This window comes from Mandrillus leucophaeus, unplaced genomic scaffold (genome assembly GCF_000951045.1).
Source record: "Mandrillus leucophaeus isolate KB7577 unplaced genomic scaffold, Mleu.le_1.0 Scaffold92, whole genome shotgun sequence".
Taxonomy (NCBI): domain Eukaryota; kingdom Metazoa; phylum Chordata; class Mammalia; order Primates; family Cercopithecidae; genus Mandrillus; species Mandrillus leucophaeus.
The window spans coordinates 1,361,581-1,383,069 of NW_012110030.1; positions in this window are offsets into that span (position 1 = coordinate 1,361,581).

Genomic DNA, 21,489 nt, shown 5'->3' on the forward strand with positions numbered 1-21,489 from the left:
CTTCATTCTGGGCACCTGCAAGCGTGGGGTCAGGGGGTCCGCGGGCAAGTGCACTATGGAGGATTTGCTGCAGGTAATGGAATGGCCTGTAACTTGAAGGTGAGGCTGGGGAGGGCCTAGGCCACATAGTGTTGCCCATTATGGGGCAGCCTGCCACGAGTAAGAGGCAAACTGGTGGGACAGACCCTCCAAACCTGCCATAAAATGCTAATCCGGGAGGAGGGATCTTTCCAGCTCTGTTTTATGTGTATATATAAAAAAGCTGGAGCTCAGAGTGGTTAAATGACCTGTTGAAGAAAGGAACAGAAATACATGTGATTCCAGGGCTTTGGATTCAGAACACTTATCCGCTAGGACAGAGCCCAAGGCCACACCTTCCCTTTTTACATTAAGGCCGACTCTTTCGTCGCTAAATTGGTCTTAGTTCTTTAGACTTGCACCAAAATTAATAAAGGTCTTTTTTCCTAATTGCACAATCAAAATAAATTATGTCTACAAATTAGAAGGCAAGGAAATTGCATGTGCATTTTGGGTGCCCTGATAATGTCCTGCAGTAAATTGTTTTCATATAAATTGCATGCTTAATTAATCGCTTTCAAAAATGCCCATGTATTTCTCTGCAAATACATCTCTGCCTGCAATTCATAAAATGCAAAGACAAATTAAATTGCTGATCCCTATATAAAAGTGTCACCCTTGGTGTATCTTGGCTGCGCTCAGTCATTTTGCTTTCTTTCTGACTAGCGCAATAAGCCTGGTGAGCCCCTCCCTTTCAGAGTTGCCCCTGGGTATCTGATTCAACAGATTTTAGGTCTCTCCTAAATTACAGCTGGACAAGGCAATAAAGTTAGTCTATGTGCTACAACCAGCTGCGTTAAAAATCTGGCTGGCTCAGGTGATGCCTGAGACCCTCTCAGAATGGAAGATAAAAAGAGGCAATGAACTTTGGGAGAGCTAGCCACACTAAAAAGAAAAATACATAAAGATTCATCTCCAAATCCAAAACAAAACACTTCCCACAAAAATGCATGCATTGATTTGATTAAAATGTAGAAAAATTTGAAAACATTGTCATCCACAATTCCGGTACCCAGATATAATCACAGATAACCATGTCCTCTTTGGACAGAATATTAAATGTTAGAAAAGTTAATCATTGCCAATTGAGATACTTTGTTTCGAAAGTGATTTGCGTTTTGAAGATGAGTTTGGGTATGCATAATTTTTGTTAGGTAGAGAATTTGTCCGCTGTTTCGGGCTCCCAAATACAATATACTTCAGGCAAAAGTTAATGTTTAGAAATGACTCTGGTATGGCCAGCTTGCTGCAAATACATCTGCTCTGATTTCTAGGAAAGAACTGTGCTAACAGAAAGTGAAAGGAACGCAAGGCTGCTAGATACTAGTTTATTTATCAACAAGGTTTCAGTGCCCGAAAGTTTTATTCTTAAAAAAAAAAAAAGATTTAAACAAACGTTTTTCTTACAGAATTCCGCACTCTGGCTTCCCCTTTAACACTGGAGGGGGTGAGGGGGAAGTCCCCAGGTGACTCCTCTCAGCTCAGCCAGTGGTATCTGGGTGAGAGGGGACCCAACAGAGTAAACTCATTAGCCAGCACAGCTTGTCTTATTATCAGCACAGCTGATAATCCTTGCAGCTGGAGCTGAAGGGCTTGCCATTTGATAGCAAAGAAAGTACAAGTCAGTAGCGCTAGTTTGTGGGGTGTCTGGGCTGTGGTACCTTTTCACTCCTGTGAAGACCAGGGTGGATTTTCTGTTGAGCTGATTTGTAGCAGAAGGGGTCAAGCTGTGGGTTAAAATCTACTGAGGTATTATTTCCAGTGATAACCAAAACCAAAAATCAAAACAAAACTGAATACCTTGCACTGTTGCATTTTTGCAGACGCTGTGTACTTGGCCTTGCCTTGCCTTCTGGTGCCAATGCTAATTCAGGGTGCATGATGGGAAATTCAGCTTTAGCAGGGGCTCAGCTCCTCTCTCAAACAGCTGCACCTGAGTTGCTTGGCATTAAGAAGTTGTTACCCCACAACATGATTTCACTGATAACTTTCTGGCTGACTCAAGCAGCTTTGGAGGTAGAGGTCCACTCAGGTATACAAAAGTCTGAAAAAGAAGTTGTCTAGAAGCAAATTCTGTGGTGGGTCCTACAGAGGTACTAAAATGACAAAAAGTTCGACCACAGGAAAATGCTGAGACCAAATTCCATTCTTATGTTACATTCTCATTCTCTCTCATCTTAGCATAACAAAAATAAAAATAAACAAAACACTGTCAGGTCAATAAATGATGATATCACATGTTTAAAAAGTATAAATATTTATAAATGATATATGCATGAGATATAATGTATGCATGAGGCATATATCTGAGCACATGGGTGTGTGTGTGTGCATGCACACTCCTGAATAGTGTTGATTCTTGATACATTTATAAAACCAAAATTTATATTTGGTACTCTTCTAAACCATTTTATTTTTTGCCATTCCTTTTCTTTCCAGACTTGGTAAGCCCCCATCTGCCCTCTTTCCTCCTCCAGATATAATTTTCCATTTAGGCCTGACTTTCGTTTGATAGTGAGGAATCTGTGGACTAAATAAATTTTTAAGGCAGATTTGCTCCTTGGAAGCTTAACATTTTGTATGTCCTATGTAAAATATCCTGTGCAGAACCACAGGAGAAAAAGGAATTTCAGTGATCTTTAACTTGGTAGTGTGGGTCCTTTTGACAATCTGGACCTTCAAGCCATGGAAGGATAAAATGATGAAATTTTCTTTAGGAAAGAGGTGACTCTTCTTTAGGGTGTTTCCTTGAAAACATAAGAGGCTCAATGAGAAGCCCGACCTTTTGATTTTATAGTGTAAGATGATGGGCTTTCTGATTGACAGCTGTAAATACATACCTTCTAAGTCACTTCCTCCCAAGGTACACAGGAGACAATTACAAGGTGCATCTATTTATCTCTCAAGGAGATAAGACAAGTTTTCATTGTGCCTTTCACACTACTGCCTAAATTTTGGTGAAATTCGATTTAGACTTTGTAGTCATTTCTGTGCTGTCTTACATGTGTGCAAATCTGATAATGCCTATTCTTTAACAGTGATGCCTATTCTTTCTTCTGTGTTGGTGTAAAGGAGTCTTCTTTTGGCAGGATTTTTTCATTTTCCCAACTGCCTATAGCAGCTTTCTAAGTGTAGCTATGCCTGAGTACTTCTTTAGAAAAGAGATATTTGAGTGCAGAATGGTTACTATTACAGGCATTCAGATGGTGGTATAGTTGGAAATCCATCCAGGTACCAGTGACTGCTGGTGGTGCTTACATTTTGGCAGGAGTGGGGATGACCTAGGATTTGTCTGGGGTCTAGAGAGCCAATGCCTTAGAAAGTTGACGTCAGTTGTTTTTGGTGTATAGCAGGCACTCAGTAAGCATCTGCTGAGTGACTGGTAAGTTTGAAGTAGGTTGCTAGAAGTCTGTTTTCATGAGGTACTGAGGACCCGCTTAGGAAAAGGGCACTGGTATGAGGAGTTTGGTTTGGTTGTAACGAAGTCTTGGTAGTCAGAAGGGACATCCTGGTACCATGTGAAGGCTGCCACTCACATCTATCTCTTAGGAATTTCTTCCTGGTTCTATGAGAATAAAGGGATGTGGGTCGAACGTGGCAGAGCTATTCCACTGAAAACATTGGAAAGCTGAAGGGCAGAAGCGATGCTGCTTTCTAGCCCCTCTGAGAGGGTCTAGCTCACATAGCAGAGGCCTGAGTGTCATCTTTTCCCCATCGCCGTGGACCAAGGTTTGGCACTATGAGGGTTTGGGTTCAGTAGAAATAGAGGTGCCTGGTAGGAATGGACTGGTTTGTGAGCACATATAATAAGGTTCCTTGGGATTCCTGGAAATATATGAGAAAATAGGGGTTATTTCATGAGGGACTATGGCTGTATATTAGCACGTGAAGGCAGGAGTCTATGTCACTTCAGTTTGCATTGTCACCATAACTGTTATGATACTCTCAGGTACATAAAGTCTAGGTGAATTTGTTTTAAAAGTAAATATTGGGCCGGGTGTGGTGGCTCACGCCTGTAATTTCAGCACTTTGGGAGGCTGAGGCAGGTGGATCACTGAGGTCAGGAATTTGAGACCAGCCTGGCCAACATAGTGAAACCCCATCTCTACTAAAAACACAAAAATTTAGCCGGGCGTGGTGGTGCGTGCCTGCAGTCCTAGCTGCTCAGGAGGCTGAGGCACGAGAATCACTTGAACCCCGGAGATGGAGGCTTCAGTGAGTCGATGTCACACCACTGCACTCCAGCCTGGGCGACAGAGTGAAACTCTGTCTCAAAAAAAAAAAATCTCAAAAAAAAAAAAAAAAAAAAAAAGTAAATATTACACTTCTATTACATTAAAAAAATTTTAACATTAGAACCCAGGTTCCCTCATATCTGTTATGAGCAGTAATAACACGGTGAAAATTCAGGTTTCCTCAATTCCAATCCAGACATCAGCACAATAGAGCAGTCTGCCTGGTATCAGTGAAAACTAATACTCCAGGTCCTTCAATCTCACCTCTGGGTATTTACCCAGAACATTTTAAATCAGTGTATCACAGTGATATCTGCATGCCCATATTCATGACAGCACTATTCAAGTTATGGAATCAACATTAAGTATTATCAACAGATGAATAAAGATGTGTTATGTATACACAATGGAATACCATTCAGCCTTAACAAAAGGAAATTCTTTCATTTATGACAACATGGATGAACCTAGACGACATTATACTAAGTGAAAGAAGCCAGGCACAGAAAGAGAAATACTGTATGTTCTCAGTTACATGTGGAATGTAAAACAATCACACTCATGGAAGCGGAGAGTAGCATGATGGTTACCGAGGTTGGGTTTGGGGGGAGTGGGGAGATTGTCGCACAGTACGAAATCTCAGCTGGACAGGAGGAATAATTGTTTTTTTTTTTTTTTCTGAGATCTATTGCGTGGTGTGGTTAATATAGTTACTATTAGTATATTGTACATTTCAAAATTGCTAAGAGACTAAATTTCAAATGTTTTCACTATGAAAAATAAGTATTTGAGGTGATGGATATGTTAATTAGCTTAATTTAATTATTCCACATTGTAATCATAAATCATACCATCACTTTCTACCCCACAAATATATATAATTATAAATTGTCGATTGTCAACAACATTAAAAAGGAAATAAACAGAAAAATGGTATTCTGCATACTCCTTAAACTTTAAAATTTTACTTCTTTTTAACAGGGACAGGGAAATATGATAACACTACAATTCTCTAACTGTTGCTTCCAAGCCAAGATTTCAAGGGGGGCTAGTTTGTGGCTTTTCTCACTCCCATCCTTTGTTAAAGTCTTTAACTCTTCACCAGATACCATAAGAAACTGAACTTTAAGCATCTGTTTTCTGTCATCTCAGCTGACAGTATATTTTCAGAACTCTGGAATTTCTGCTGTTGCTTAATCTTATATCCGGGAGCAGAATCTCTGAGGCTAGAACAGGAAGCAAAGCCTGTAAACTCTGAGCTCCTGTCCTAAATTTTGCCTTTCAGAGGGGTGCAGGGATGGGAGGCAGCTGTCAAGTTTCAATCTGTGACTCTGTGCCAGTCTCCTTGGGACTTCCCAGCAATAATGGCACAACGATTCCTCAGGCCTCTGAAGGTGGTTGCAAATGGGGAGCTGGGTGGAAGCTACAAAGAAGGTGCCTGTTTTTGAATGAGTCCCAGTTTGGGAACAGGATGTAGAAAATCAGAACCAAACAACAGTGGAAATGCAGGAAGCATGGCACAAATGTAAAATTAATTGCAGAATTTTTCATAGCTTAGTTGTATAAATCGACTTTCTGAAGCCCATAAATTATTGCTCAGAAATTATGTAAGAGAAGGCACATTATCAAGCAGGTGTACAGCTCTTCAGACACATAGTCAATTCAAATTGGATTTTCTGCACAATATATAATGCTGTCCTTTATCCTCCGAGACAGCATTTCTTACTGGGAGTGGAATGGGATATAGGGCAAAAAGCCCAGGCTTCAGCACCAGGAGATCCAGGTTTTGTCATAATTATGACAGTTATTGGACAAAACCTTAATTTCTCATGGCCTTGGTTTTCTGATCTACAAGATGGGAACTTTCATTTGGGATGATGGGAGGTTTTCACCATCATATATCTCTCCCAGGATTGCCACGAGGATCAAATAGTCTCACATGAAAGAGACATATGGACAGCAAAATGGCTGGCCCGGGAGCTCTTGTTTCATTATTGCTGGGACGACCCAGGAAGCCTGGCACATACTCCAAGAGCTTGAACCTTGACAGCTCCCTATCACCTCTCCAAAACGGAAAATTAGGACAAGATCCAAGTTGACAGACTTTGTTTCCTGCTGTAGCCTCATAGATTCTGTTCCTGGGTATAAGATTACGCAATAGTAGAAATGTTAGTAGTAAAGTACTGTTCTAAAGTTGGTTCTGTGACATGTTGTGCCTGTGGGTAGAGCTCAAATAGTCCCTTGATGCCAGCTGAACTATCTTCCTTGCCCAGGTTGGAGAGGTTCTGCTCACTTGTCACACCAGCTGCCTCTTGAAGAATATGCTGCTAATGATGACTTTGCTTTTTCAGGCCTTGGGTCAAATGAAGAACAATTTTGTGGCATGTATCAGGTTGTCATTGAATAAAGGGTTCATGAAGCTGCTTAATTTCCAGGTCACTCTTCTCTCAGAGCTCATATTTTCCTCTGCAAAATGGGCATAATGACCCTATGGTAGGCTTACTGTGAGCATTTAGTGAGGAGATGTCTGGCCTGTTGTTATGTTCCAAAACTGTTAGTTTCAAGTTGAATATAACAAATCTCTAGGTCACTCTCTTCCTCAACATTCAATTTTGTTTTCTTTGATACAAGTTATGCTTTATTTTCATTAGAGTGTTGTGCAAATCATTATGTCTGCAGAGTAGTTCAAAGTTCGGTTATAAATTAGTTGCCATAAATACACTTAGTTAAATTTTCTGCAGCAGTGATCTCTCCTCACCATGCTCTCTTCATTCCTTATCTCTCGTTCTTTTTATCCTTCTTTTAATGGTTCTATTATATGCTAAGAGAGTTCGTTTTTTCCTTAGAGGCCAATGCAGACCTTTCTGGGAGCAAGAATATGTAAGTATTAAAAAAAAAAAAAAAGAAGCAGGAGTGGGGTGGGGGGGCGGGAACAAAGTAGGAAGGGAAGAAGAAAAGGAGAAAGCAAGGTAACTGTAGGTAGATAGATTGGTTCAGTCTGTTTGGCTCGCTGTGGTCCTGAAGCCTGAAGTTGAGTGAATGTTTCAACTTAAAATCAGCTGCGATTTTCCCGAGAAACTTGTTGGAAGAGAGGCTTTGGGGCCTCATCCAAAGGATTTGCGCTTTCATCCTGGCCAATCCCTCTCCGTCAGCCAGCGCTTACACCCAGTCAGCCACTGTATTTTTCTGTTGTCCTTTTTCTGGGCCTGTCCAGCCTAGTCAGCCCCGAGCTAGGCTTAACAATTCCTGCTCCCCAACTTCTTGATGAATGGGCTGAGAGATTGGTATCAATTTAGACTTGAACAAAGCCTTAAATACAGACTAATATATGAGATCAGGTGTTAGCTGTGTGAAGGTGAATGCTCCCTCCTCAGTCAGGGGGCCTCTCTTATTTTGTTCTTCAAGTGGAATGTCCACCCTTTTTCCAATAGAAAGGAACAACAACTGGGTGGCTTTATTGTAAGACCCTGAACTCTGAGTCTTTCTCAAACTCAAGACAAGTTGAGTGTGAAAGGAAAGGTGAAAGCTTTTTTTCCTTTATATGAATATATAACTCATTCTAAAGTTTGTAGATTTTGTAATCATTTCAATGACTTTTTCTCAGTGAAATACCGAACGGATGGACTTTGGCAGGAAGAGAACCAGGGCGGCAGATTTTTCTGGCTGCCAGCATCAGGCCTCTTAATGATGGAAAATGGATTGGGAGAAGGAATATCAATACACAAATGCTGAGTCTAATATAGAAACTGGAGCAAGTTGCCAGAGAGTTCTGGGTTGTATACTCTTGGAAGGAAGCAGCCAAGCCCTGAGGGGCCTCCTAAAGGAAGAGTCAGAAATAGAAGCAGACAGGCTTGCTGTTGGAAGGCTTGTAGTTCTTTGGGGAATGCTAGAAGCAGCGGGGTGACCTATTTTTTTCCTTTCTGTTTCAGGTCTTTTGATTAGGGTCCTGAAGTTTGTGTTCTAAATCTACTTGCCATTTGATTGTGAGTGTGTGTGTGTGTGTGTGTGTGTATAAGAGAAACATTTGTCTCTATACTTCCCTAATGGCTATGTTTCACATTTTCACTTTGCCTTTAGGATACTATGTGCTTTGTAGGTGGTACTTCCATTTTCAAAGTCCTTCTTTTCTTGCCAGTCATGCTTTCAGAGGGAGGCTGACAAAGAGGGTCTTTGGCTATTAAGAGTGTGTTTTGGCTGATGGTCTTCGCTGATGAATTTGATTATGTGTGTCTGTGTGTACATATGTATATGCATGTATGTATTTACATATCTAATTACATAATACATATATAATACATAGTCATTGCTATTGTTAAAATTAAGGTCTATTTATGTTTTGCGTCATTGTGAAATGAAAAATGGTGACTGCACGATGACTTGATCTTGATCACTGCATGTCCTATTTTTCTGCCTGTGGGCTCCATCATGATTAGATTCCCCTGTAGCTGTATGATGCCCATCTTACATGAATGTGTGAAATAAGCTTCCCTGAGAGCAGTTTCTAATGAGGAGATGACATTGAGTAGTAACAATGCCTTCCATGTGAATAGCATTTTATAATTTACAGACAATGCTCAGTTTTCACTTATTCTCACTGGTAAGAATGGATGTTTCTGGAGGCCCCTTCTATCTTTCTCTGGAGTCAAAGAAGCGCTCCAGGAGTCATTGTGGTTCCTGGAAGGTCTTCTGTTCTCAGAAGGGAACTTCATTGCTTTTAACTCCACAAAGTTGCTGCAAAACTTGAGCCTTTGCCCATTGGTTGGTATTTTCCTTTGTTAGAACAGGCTAAGAAACCCTTACAGTAGCCCTTTCCACCATAATCATGGTGAAAGTTCTCTGCCCTCTCAGAACTTAGAAGATAGACTCAGAGAAGGTCAACGTTTTGGGAATAAGGGCAAGAATTACGTTCTTAGTTTTTTTCAAGATAAAAATGATCTCATGTCTTTCCTACCATAACTCTGAAAAGGTAAATGTGGTCCTTGATGTGAAATTCCCTAAAGATAAATCTTAACTTCAGAGGATAATGACTAAAAGCTACGGTTCTATAAGGCTTGGGCTACAAGAAGCAAAAGTATCCAAGTCACCTGCATTATGTGGGTTCAGACAACAGTGCCAGATGCTATAGTTCTGGCCTTTACACACACAAAGCACCTGAGAGAGAGTGGAAATCAGATTTCTTAAGAGTTGGGCCTGAATTTTCAAGTATCTTTTTGACATTGTCATATGGATGAAGGAAGGAATCTTATGTTCATCTCAAATTGAAATTTTCTCTCAAAGTTGCTTCTCTGTTATGGTCTGAATATTTGTGTTCCCAAAATTTGTATGTTGAAATCTAATCCCCAGTGTGAGGGTATATGAAGGTGGGGCTTTTGATAGTCGATTAGGTCACAAGAATGGGATGTTTGTAATGGAATTACTGCCCTTGTAAAAGAATCCCCAGAGAGATTCCCTCACCCCTTCCTACATGCGAGGTTACAGTGAGAAGGTGGCTATCTGTGAGGAAGTGGGTCCTCACCAGACACCTTGATCTTGGTATTCCACACAGCCAGGATCAAGGTGTCTTGGCATTCCATTCACAGCCTCCAGAATTGTGAGAAATAAATTTCTATCATTTGTAAGCCACCCAGTTGATGGTATTTTGTTACAGCAGCCCGGTAGGACTAAGACTCACATTGCTGTAGCCCAGTTAATGGTATCACTATCTACAGAGTGACCAATATAGAAACCACAGATTCACCTCTGCCACTTTTCTTTTTTTCTAATACTTTCCAAACCCAACTTCAATTTCACCCCAGCCGTAAAGTTTTCCACTAATAAATCAAGACATTTGTATACCTCTGTTAACAAATTTGTTAACAAATCTGCCTTGTAGGCCTTAATATCTCCTTCCCTAATTACTGTCTTTCTTCCACTAGAGCTCCTTTGGGGCAAGTATTAATGCCTTCTTCACCTTTTATATTTTTCTGCCTCCAAGTACCAAATACTTGCATATGGTACAGACTCGGAATATTTGGCGAAATTTAACCACTTACACCCCTCATATCCTAGTCTCTATTCCCCCTATGATCTTTTGACATTTATGCTATTTCTTGATTAAGGGGTTGTAGGACTTTCTGATGTTCTAGAAGCAGATATTAAGTGAAATATCTCATGGCATGTTGACTGCAGTTAATAGTGTGTATATTTTTAAATCGCTGAAATAATAGATGTTTAACATTGTTACCACGAAAAAAAAATTGGTGAGGTGCTTATTAGGTTAATTAGCTAATTTAATCTTTCTACCATTGCAGAAACATACATAGATTAAAACATCATATTGTACTCCATAAATATGATTGTTACCTCTCAATTAGGAAACAAATGTAAAAAATACACAAAATAATTTCAACTATTCTCAGTGTGATCTTGGTAGCATTCTCAAATTGTCCTCATTGTTAATCCAAATTCTCAAAATGGAGCTGTTTTCCATGGAGTTAGGTTGTGGGGATTTTCTCATAATGCCACCTTCACACTGCTGCCTGTTGCATAAGTCTCTCACTTTCTTCTTGATGTTTGGAAAGCATATAGTGAAGTGAGGAGAGAGACAGGGAGGTTATGACTGGTTAGTTGTAGCAATCATACACTGATTACCTGAAAGGTTTTGCAGGGCTTACTAGCTTTGCCTTTTAGGAGACAGCTTCCCTTACATGCCACCTTCTTCAATAACCTTTGGCTCTCTTGTAGACACAGGTTTAAGGAATCATACTGTTGATTCTTAAAGCTATTTAAACAAGATGGCCTTGTGGATGCTGAAGATCCTGCTAAATGTGCCACTTTTGATCTCAGCTCAGCTGGGAAATCTTTGCTTTTGTACAAACTTGGGAAAAATCAATACAAGTGGCTGTGAGATACTGAAATTAATCCCCCCTCACCCCTTTCTTTTCCTTACATGCCATCTGATTGCTGCTGAGATAAAAATGGGGCTGTTTGGTTTCATGGAATATTTTACAGTACTAGGGACAATGGAAATCATTGTTCTCTTTTGGAGAAAAGTGAATGCTAATTCCTGAGTTATTCAGATAATGAAGGCAAAAGCTTAGTTTCTGAAAGAGCTAAGGGTTGTATGGTTTGAGAAAAAGGATCCCATGGAGGGTATTTGTTGTGACATCTCTCCAACCTCCCTGAAATGTGAGGAGCAGGAGTGAGAGAGTTATGGGTTTCTCACGAACTAATGAGACTCTCTACGCACTGACCTCTAATACAACTCATTGAAAGTATCCCTTTTCACAGCATGTTTACACAGTGACTATTTGGCTGTTAAGCAAATACAGTATTTAACAGGCCCGGAGTGGTCTGCTTACATGAGAGCCTGTAATAATCAGAAGGGGAGACCATGCCAGAATATTAAAAAATTAATACGTGGCTTAGACAAGCAATGATCCTTGAAGAGAACAACAGTTTATGGAAGACAAGACAAATGCCACCTGCCACAGTGACTCCAGGGGAAGATCCAGGCTGTAGTCTCCTCTGGAGCAAAAGCAGTTTTCCAGTATCTTGAACAGCCAGCTGAGGTGGAACGCTGGAAAAATGAGTCAACTATCTGGTTGTTCCCTGGGTGGTCATCTTCCACATCACTGGGGAAGACACTGTGCAACTTATAACAGCTGCTATTTTCACACCACCAAGTTTACTCCCAGTTTCTGTGGCACCCTATAGATCTGTGTGGAACCTTAGAGGGCTCTGTGAGCATCATATTTGTCATTTATTGTGTGCGTATTGTATACCGGGCCATGTATTCAAGTGCCTTATATCATTTTAAGTGATATTATGTCATATAATTCCAATGAGAGGTGTGTGTGTGTGTTTGGAATTTCCATTTTATAGAAATGGTAGCCCAGAGAGGACAAGTGACTTGTTCAAGGTCACACAGCTTTTAAATGATGAAACTAAGATTCAAACATGATTCTTTCTGTTCCAAAGCCATTAAATTAGAATACTCACTATACTGTGATCGGAGGAATCACACATAGTTGCTGGACAGCCAACTTTTTATAAGCAAATCATTGTGGGGGCACAAACCTGATAAAGAATGTCAGCTTTGGTGATCCCCCAGGGATGGAAGCCCTTATAAGATGACATGGATCTCCCTGATCTTTGCCACTGCCACAGTGTCCACAGAAAAGCAGATATTTGAGACAGTATTTGTTGATTTGAGATGTTTGATTTCTAAACCTAATCCTAGTATGATACAACTTAGATGAAACAGTGAAAATTTATAATATAACATATCACCATTCTAAAGCTGGGGATAATCATGAGGGAACAAAAATACATATAAATATTCCCAGGTAAGACACCTTTCTGTTACTTAATTCAGATCCTTGACTTCATTTTACCAATGGGGTATGGGTGATGTGTAGAGACACACAACTGGATTCCCAAATACAGCTCCAAAAGAGAACTGGAGAGTGACAGGGAAAGGTAATCTGGAGCTTTGGGGCCAGGGAGAGCAGATTTGGTGCAGCTGGGATGATGAATAGATCAGCGCTGTGGAGAGGAAAAGAGAATCCATTAGATATTAGTTGTGTCATAACCGTTTAAGCTTTTTCAGAGCTGAGTTTTGTTTTCTGAGGAATGTGGCCCTTTTAGAATTTTCCCATGAGGCATCCAGATTATTTGGATTATTGAAAAAAATGCTATACCACCATGTGCACAGCATTTTACAGTTGAGAAAGCTTGATCCTCACAATAACACCATGATGTAGGAGGAGAGCTATAATCAAGCTCATTTCACAGATAAATTCATGGAGGTTTAGAGGGTTTTCTTCAATCACACAGCTTTTAAAAAGCCACAGCAGCATAAGAACACTAGAACACCTTAAAGATATGGCATATTGGGTCAATCTAATGGTTTACCCCCACCAAATATTTCATTTTAACTCTTCAGAGCCAGAGAGATTTCGTAAAGGAGGTGGCAGCTGCCTCTGTTAACATCAAAAATTGGGAATTCGTCCCAACACTCTGAACCTCTTTCTGGCAACTGGCAAAAGATGGGGCATTTGAAATTTTTTCAAACCCTTCTTGAAACTATTTACATTTCTTGGCTTGTTCAACTTGTGGAGAGTAACAAGTTCCACATGTTTACCACCTGCTGTGTGAAGGAGTACTTCCTTTGGTTATTATTCTAAATGACTGCTTTCCAGGCCTAAGTGCTCCCCTACTCAAATCCCCTTCTCAACTGGTTATCGTCCCCAGGAAGCAATGTCTGTCTGGCTCACAGCCTCTGGCCTGCACACTTCTGCTGCTGTGGAGGTGCGCCTGATGGTTGTATCTTCAGCATCACAGCATGAGGAAGTATGGGGGATTGCTTTTAGGGTGCAAACACTGCCTATGTGCTGGAAAAAAATAAATTGGAATCCAGGCTTTTCTCCCAAATGCTCTGATAGCTTGAAAACTGAAGCAAAGATTGCCATTATGAAACTTTTGCTTTCTCGTGGCTATGTCCTTTTGAAAACCTTCACTGTCCTAAGGAATTCCACGCTAGTCCAAATGAAAGAACTGCAAAATCATACTTGCATGAATGTACTATTCTGGTTTGAATCCTTTCTAGTGACTGACCTTGCTAATGTGAACATGTTCATATGGTTAAGATTAATGAGTCAATTATTTTTATACAAGCTATCCCTCATGTAGGCTGTTTTCCTTGACTTGACTATGTTAATTAATAAAAAGCATTCAATCCTCTTTATTGGAGTTTGTGGTTAATCAGGTGCAATTATCAATAAAAGTATGGTGAATGCCTGTGTGCTCAGGCACCACTAATGAAAATAGGATATATTTAGCTATGAAGAGAAATCTTAAAGTTTCTCTTCGGTGAGTGTTTCCAGAAAGAAATAAGGCTATAGATCTTGGAAGGCAGAAGCTGCCATTATAAATATAGTTGTGTTTTTAATTAAATAAATACTGAAACAAATGTGATTGAATATGAGATAATCCATTCATGTGGATATTATTTCATGCCATGCTTTAATTAATGCTTCCTGGGGCTTGGCCTGGCTCTTGCTAGTTGGAGAGTGAAGTAGGCAAATATATCTGCTATAAACACACAAAGGCTTGCATGCAATCAGTCTACCTGCACTAGAGCTCCAAAATGACAGCATTACTTTAGGAAAGTCCAAAATTAAAAAAAAAACAAACTCAAAGTTACAGAAAAATTTAGGGGACAATTGTTTACATCAATGTGTTTTTGATTGTTGTATTGTAGAAAGTTGTAAAGGAACGAACACACATAAAGCAGTTTGCTCCTGGTGCGGTGGCTCATGCCTGTAATTCCCAACACTTTGGGAGGTTGAGGTGGGGTGGATCACCTGAGGTCAGGAGTTAGAGACCAACCTGGCCAACATGGTGAAACCCCATGTCTACTAAAAATGAAAAAGGAGCCAGACATGGTGGTGGGTGCCTGTAATCCCAGCTCTTTGGGAGGCTGAGGCTGGAGAATCAGGTTGAATCTGGGAGGCAGAGGTTGCAGTGAACCATGATTGTGTCACTGCACTCTAGCCTAGGTGACAGAGTGAGATTCCATCTCAAAAAAAAAAAAAAGTGCTTAGTAACTGGCATACTGCAAATAGTTACAATGTTATTATCTTCATTATTCTTACTAATGTTCCTTTAAACACGGCCTCTCTTAGAACTCTTAATATCTAATTTGGTCATTATCATTTGTCAGGGATACAACTTTTATATGAAAACCAAGGTTAAGGACAGTTTCATTTTTAGACTGAGATGGTTAAAACAAGAGTTTCAAGACCTCCCTTTAAAAAACAAGTTGAATTGATGACTTCCTGGACTTGTGAGCTTAGTGAATGGTCCGTTTGCCTTAGTCTAGGTCAAAATATTAGAGACTTCTAAATGAGTTTTTCAGACCTTGAGTATTTACAAATTTTGAAATGTCATTTTCAATAGTATTTCTACAACGAGGCTGTTTCTACATAAATGCAAAGTAATTAACTGCCCTCGAATTTTTACACCTGCCTGCTGCCATTGAAATTATCTTAATTAGGGACAATGATTCATTGCTCAGGTAGAGCTAAGTCATGGCACTGTTCTGGAAACAAGATATTTAAATTATTCGGAGATGTAAATGACTGCTACTAGGACCTTTCCTGGCTATACTTTGATGGGAAAGGAAAAGAGAGGACGATAAGAAGCCAAAAAGGAATTTGGGAAGCTGATGACAAACCTCATGAACTTTATAAGACCTGTTCACAATATCTCCAGAGAGGCAGCAATGCCAAAGAGAATGGAAAGCTTCCTGTGACTTTGCTTCTTCAACAGGTATTCACTGAGGACCACTCTGGGCCAGGGAGGGTGCCAAGTGCTGGAACTATAACAATAAAGAATTGGTGAAGTTCCTGCCCTCAAGGAGCTTATAGTTTATCAGAGGTGGATGGGATGGACATCTCACCAAATGAACACATAAGGTAGAGCAGTGCGAAGCACAGCAGGGCTCCGTGGGAAGAATTGATTTTACATGGTGCCAGAGTGGTGTGCTGCAGTCAGCTTGCACCAGCTTGTGAGAGTTGACTGCGCACATGTCTTCCCAAGTATGTGTTCAGCGATATCATGGTGTTAGCTTAAAAGCAGCCGTGAGGAGACTATAGGACAGAAATTGGCAAACACTACTACTGAGGGCTTTTCTTCCCCTCAGAGAACCAGCCGTGAGACATTCACTAGCCTAGTCCTGCCTGGAGTGGGGAAAGACTGTAGAAGAGGAAGTGGTATAAAGAAAGGTGTTATAGAGAAAGGTAGTATTGGGCTGAGTCTTGCAAAGCAGTTAGAGAAAATAGCCACTGTTGGATTTTTTAGGAGAGGAATTTGAAGGTTTTAACATTTTTTTTGCAAGGATGGTAGGATTTTTTTTTTCTGAAAAGATGGGGAACAGTGGAACTTGCTTCAGATATTTCTAATGATTTTATACTCTAGCCAATGTTTTAATCATCTGTTTTCTGAGGTCAGACTCTGGGTTTTATTTATTTTTGTATATATACATCCTTAAACATGATGAACACATAATGAGTGTTTATTGTATAAATGGATAATGTTGATATTCCTCATACCTCTTCAATTACCTATCTAGATGAAGTCAACCATTTTCATGAACCATTTGCCAAGCATTGTGCTAGGCAATCTATAACTTTATATATACATTCTGCAGAAAAAACTAACATGGAGAGGGTAAAGAATTTGTCCAAGGTCATAGAGCTCATAGCAGTAGAAGCAATATTCAAACCACTTTGGTTCCAAACCACAATTTTTTAACTGTTCCGTATTTCCTTTCAAATCGGGGCCATTTTTTACATGGGAATGAGGAGTGAGTAGAGACACTAAGTATTCTGGGAGTGAGAGATCATCAGGGACTGGGTAGATGGTCTTTAGCTTGGGAATTACTGGTTTAGGTGACAGTACATTCTCTCTACTGGATTCCTTTGGTGACATTTACGTTGGCACCCTGTCGGATCTATGATAACCTTTTCTATTAACTCCTAATCTGAAATGCAGTTTGACACACTTATGCAGTACAGCAGAAAGCTGAAAAATGAGTTTGGATTTCTTTTCCTATCCCACCCTCAATTCAGTTACCACAAAAAGATCTATCAGATCAAAACACTTTATCTCCCTATCTCCAGGAAAAATGTCAAACAAAAATATTTAGAGATAATCTTGGATGTGGTGCACCTGAGTACTGCATCCAAAGACCAAATTTGACAGGTGTGGTTTAGGATTACCTATAAGTCAAAAATGGAATACAGTAGACGCCATTTCTTTGAAGTTTTGTTTTCTGCAGTTTGTTAGCTGTGATCAACTGCAGTCCAAGATTATGAAATGAAAAAATCCAGAAATAAAAAATATGTAAGTTTTAAATTGTACGCCATTCTGAGTAGAGTGGTGAAATCTCCTGCCATTCCACTTTGTCCTACCCAGGGCGTGAATCATTCCTTTGTCTGGCATCATCTACCCTGTATAGACTATTGTCCATTAGTCACTTAGCAGCCATCTTGGTTATCACGTTGACTGTTGGGATATCTCACTGTTTGTGTTCTAGTAATCCTTGTTTTACTTAATGACCCCAAAGCACAAGAGTATTTAAGCTGGCATATTGTTACTGTATTTTATACATTGTGCTAATCTTTTACTGTGCCCAATTTATAAATTAGACTTTATCCTAGGTATGGATATGGGAAAAAATGTAGTATAGATAGGGTGCTTTCTGTAGTTTCAAGCATCCACTGGCCATCTTAGAATGTATCTCCCTGGATAAGGGGGTTCTACTGAATTAAATGTTGGCACTTTAACAACTTGCTTAATGCTACTTAACTCTTACTATGACCTCTGAGTGAGACTGTGCCCTATATTGATTTCCATTCTTCAGACTAAGACATTAGCTTTTTCTTCTCAAATAATAATGAAATGACTTATCCTTCTTGTGTCCTCAACCCAAAATTCTCACCATGGTGGAGAATACAGAAGTAAATCTGCACATACGTAAATTTTTTTCAAGTGAGAGATACAAACCCTGCTGGAGAAGGGTTTATATTTAGACACTGCCATTTTATAAATACCTGTAGGTGGAAGACCACGTGGGTATTACCAGGTCACCAGTAATTAAAGGAGGAGTGATAAGATCCCCTTATGTTACCCTGCACTAATAGAGTTCTTGGTTGGAAACAACCAAAGCCTACTCTGGTCAATTTAAGGGAAAAATGAATTTCTTAGAAAGTAATGGGGTAGCTCGTGACATTGAGGAAGGCTGAACAACAGGTTTAGGAAGTAATCGAGGGAGGCAAGGCATGGATGAGGCAGAGTCCCAGGAGAGTTCTGCTGAGGACACATTCATTGCCAGCTGGAGACCCCACCCCTGCTGGCCCTGGCCAGCAGACTCTCCCCATGCTGCTGGGCTCTGCTTGCCTTGGACATTTGCTGCTCTGCCTCTGGGTCCTCTACTGCACCAAAGCTACCATGAAAAATCTCTGACCGATTCCACATCCTTCCCTCAAAGATCTGTGGTCTGGGTGGGAGCATCTGAGTGGCTACGCTGTCACAGGGCCACACTCTGCCTTCTTGGGAGGAGGGAGAGGGACCATCTGTCTTTTTCTGACTCCCCCAGTAGGAAGTGAACTCGGTCTCCTACCGTTTCTGTGATTTGCCCAAATCCGGAGGGGCGTTTAGATACTGAGCAGAACTAAGTGATGGATGTTTCCTCTAGACACCTAGTTTTAGCATAGAAATGTGCCTAAAGGAAGCTGACATAGCCTCATTTGAATGGAACACTGTTCAAACAATGCATGCTGTTACACTAGTGTCAATGATTCTAATTATGACATTTATGTTTCAAAATCCATGGCCCTCCTGAACCTGTTATTTACACAAAGTGAATTTGTCCATGGTCTGGGTTTGCCTGACTCCAGCGAGAATGCTCACATGCCAGCTGACTTCTTTCTCACTGTGTGGCGTGGCTATGCAATTCAGAAGATGTAAAGAGGTTTTCCCTGGCTTTCAGCCTCCCTATCTATTTTGATCATGGAGGTTAATAATGCTGAAAAGCACTCAGAGTATATAAGGCCGCTGAGGAAATGAGAGCTCTATGTTTTATGGCTGAGACATGACTGGTAATGTATCTGCCAGGAAAGTCGCCATTCAGAATGCAGCAATGAATACTAGATTCCATCAATCCTTAGCCATTTCTCCCTTCCCCCACCCTACGTGTCGTCTTGCTTCTCACATGGGAAGGGACCACTTGGAGCTGAGATCTGCGCACGCTGGTAGCTTTTCTCTGTAGGACTCTGCCAGGGATGGGCAGTGGCTTACCACCCTGGCTGTACATTGGAATCACCTGGGAACTTTTAAAAATCCCAGCGCCCAGGTCACACATGAAACCAATTAAATTAGACACTCGGGGAGGAACCCGGGTGTCAGTATTTTTGAAAGCTGCCCAGATGGTTCCAATGTGCATGCAAGATTGAGAATCACTGTAGCTCAAGCCCCTAAACTCTACATGAACCAGCCTTGCCTCAGAACAAGCAGGCAGTAGAAATGGAAACTTTCCACTACCCCCTCCCCCAGTCCTTTTTTTTTTTTTTTTTTTTGGGCAGGATTTAAGCGGTTATTCCTGAGACAAGTGTTATGTGGTACAACAAACATGGGCTTGAATTCCAGTTTTCTAGCTGCGAGTCCTAGGGAGGTTACTTTAGCACTCTGGCCTTCAGCTTCCTCACCTGTAGTAAATTCTGCCTTAAAGTGTTGGGAGGATTCAGGAAGCAATTTTACTTCAGTTTCTTAGTGCAGTACCTGCTCCATAGTAAGGGTTTAATAAATCCCAGCCAGTCTTACTGTTGTGCAGCCCTTAGAGCTTTCAGAGCATGTTCGTATCTACTGTTTCACTAGATTCTCCCCCACAATCCTTTGCCATAAGCTAGTTTGGAATTTATCATCCCATTTTAGAGGTGAAGATGCTAACATCCAGAAAGGGTGAATATTCTTCCCTGGGTGCACAGAACTTCTCACTTGGACATTGTCTCAACAAAGAGGTAAGCAGGGAAGTTTCTTTTCTTTTCCGCTGCTGACTTGGCCAGGCTTAGGGGCCTCTGATCTTCAATATACTACCTGCTTCATGTCCAGAATCCAAGCAGCAAGTGTCCAAGGAGATCAAGGAACTGGCCAAAATGTCACAAGGGACAACTTGATTGTCAGCTCCCTCAGCCTCTACTTTGTTTCCACCTTTCCAATCCTTACCCTGGTCAAAGTCTGCTTTCAGGGAAAGTATCTGATATCAGTCATTCACACTTTAGTATGAAGTTAGATGGTATAACATTAGAGTGCAAAGAAATCAAATCCATCCACTCATTTGGAAGGTGAGAAAGTCCAGGTCCAAAGAGGAAAATTACTTAGCATAAATTCACTCAGCGAATTAATGCCAGAGCAGGAGTTATTCTGACTCTCTTCATCCAGTGTTCTTTTCAAATCAGTTTTCTCAGGGACATTCTCATTTGTTGACTTCTCTCCAATTGTGGACAGATATTTCTCTATTTGAAGGAATTTCTAAAGAAAGATGTACTAAAAGGACTAAGATTTTTCTTAGTGTTTCTGAACCTTTTTAACTTCAAGAGGACACAGATGGGCTACATGCATTACTTGTTCTGGTTATTCATTGTTATATAACAAACTGCCCCAAACCCACAGCTTACTTCCAATAACCTATTTCTCTCATGAATCTGGGGGTTGACTGATGAAGCAGCTGTCTCTCCCTCTCTCTCTCAGGAGGTAGCTAAACTACCTCCAGTTAGCTAAACTGCTTCCATGGAATCCAAAGGATCCCAGAATGATTGTTGCAAGAGAAACTATTGGAAACTGCATACCCCTTGCTAACATAGATTTGGACATCATGCAGCATTACTTCCCCCGTGTTCTATTCATTGAGAAAGCTGCAGGTTCAAGGGGGAGGGTCATAGCCTCTATCTAGTAATGGAAGGAGTGTCAAATTTTCAGACATGTTTTGTTTTATTTTTTTATTTTTATTTTTTCTGTGTTTTGAAATACTTTATTATTTTTAATACTTTTTGTTCTAGGGTACATGTGTACAACGTGCAGGTTTCTTACATATGTATACATGTGCCACATTGTTGTGCTGCATCCATTAACTCGTCATTTACATTAGGTATACCTCCTAATGCTATCTCTCCCCCACTCCCCCCACCCCACAATAGGCCCTAGTGTATGATGTTCCCCTTCCTGTGTCCAAGTGTTCTCATTGTTCAATTCCCACCTATGAGTGAGAACATGCAGTGTTTGGTTTTGTGTTCTTGTGATAGTTTGCTGAGAATGATGGTTTCCAGCTGCATCCATGTCCCTACAAAGGACATGAACTCATCCATTTTTATGGCTGCATAGTATTCCATGGTGTATATGTGCCACATTTTGTTAATCCAGTCTGCCATTGATGGACATTTGGATTGGTTCCAAGTCTTTGCTATTGTGACTACTGCAGCAATAAACATATGTGTGCATCTGTCTTTATAGCAGCATGATTTATAATCCTTTGGGAATATACCCAGTAATGGGATGGCTGGGTCAAATGGTATTTCTAGTTCTAGATCCTTGAGGAATCACCACACTGTCTTCCACAGTGGTTGAACTAGTTTAC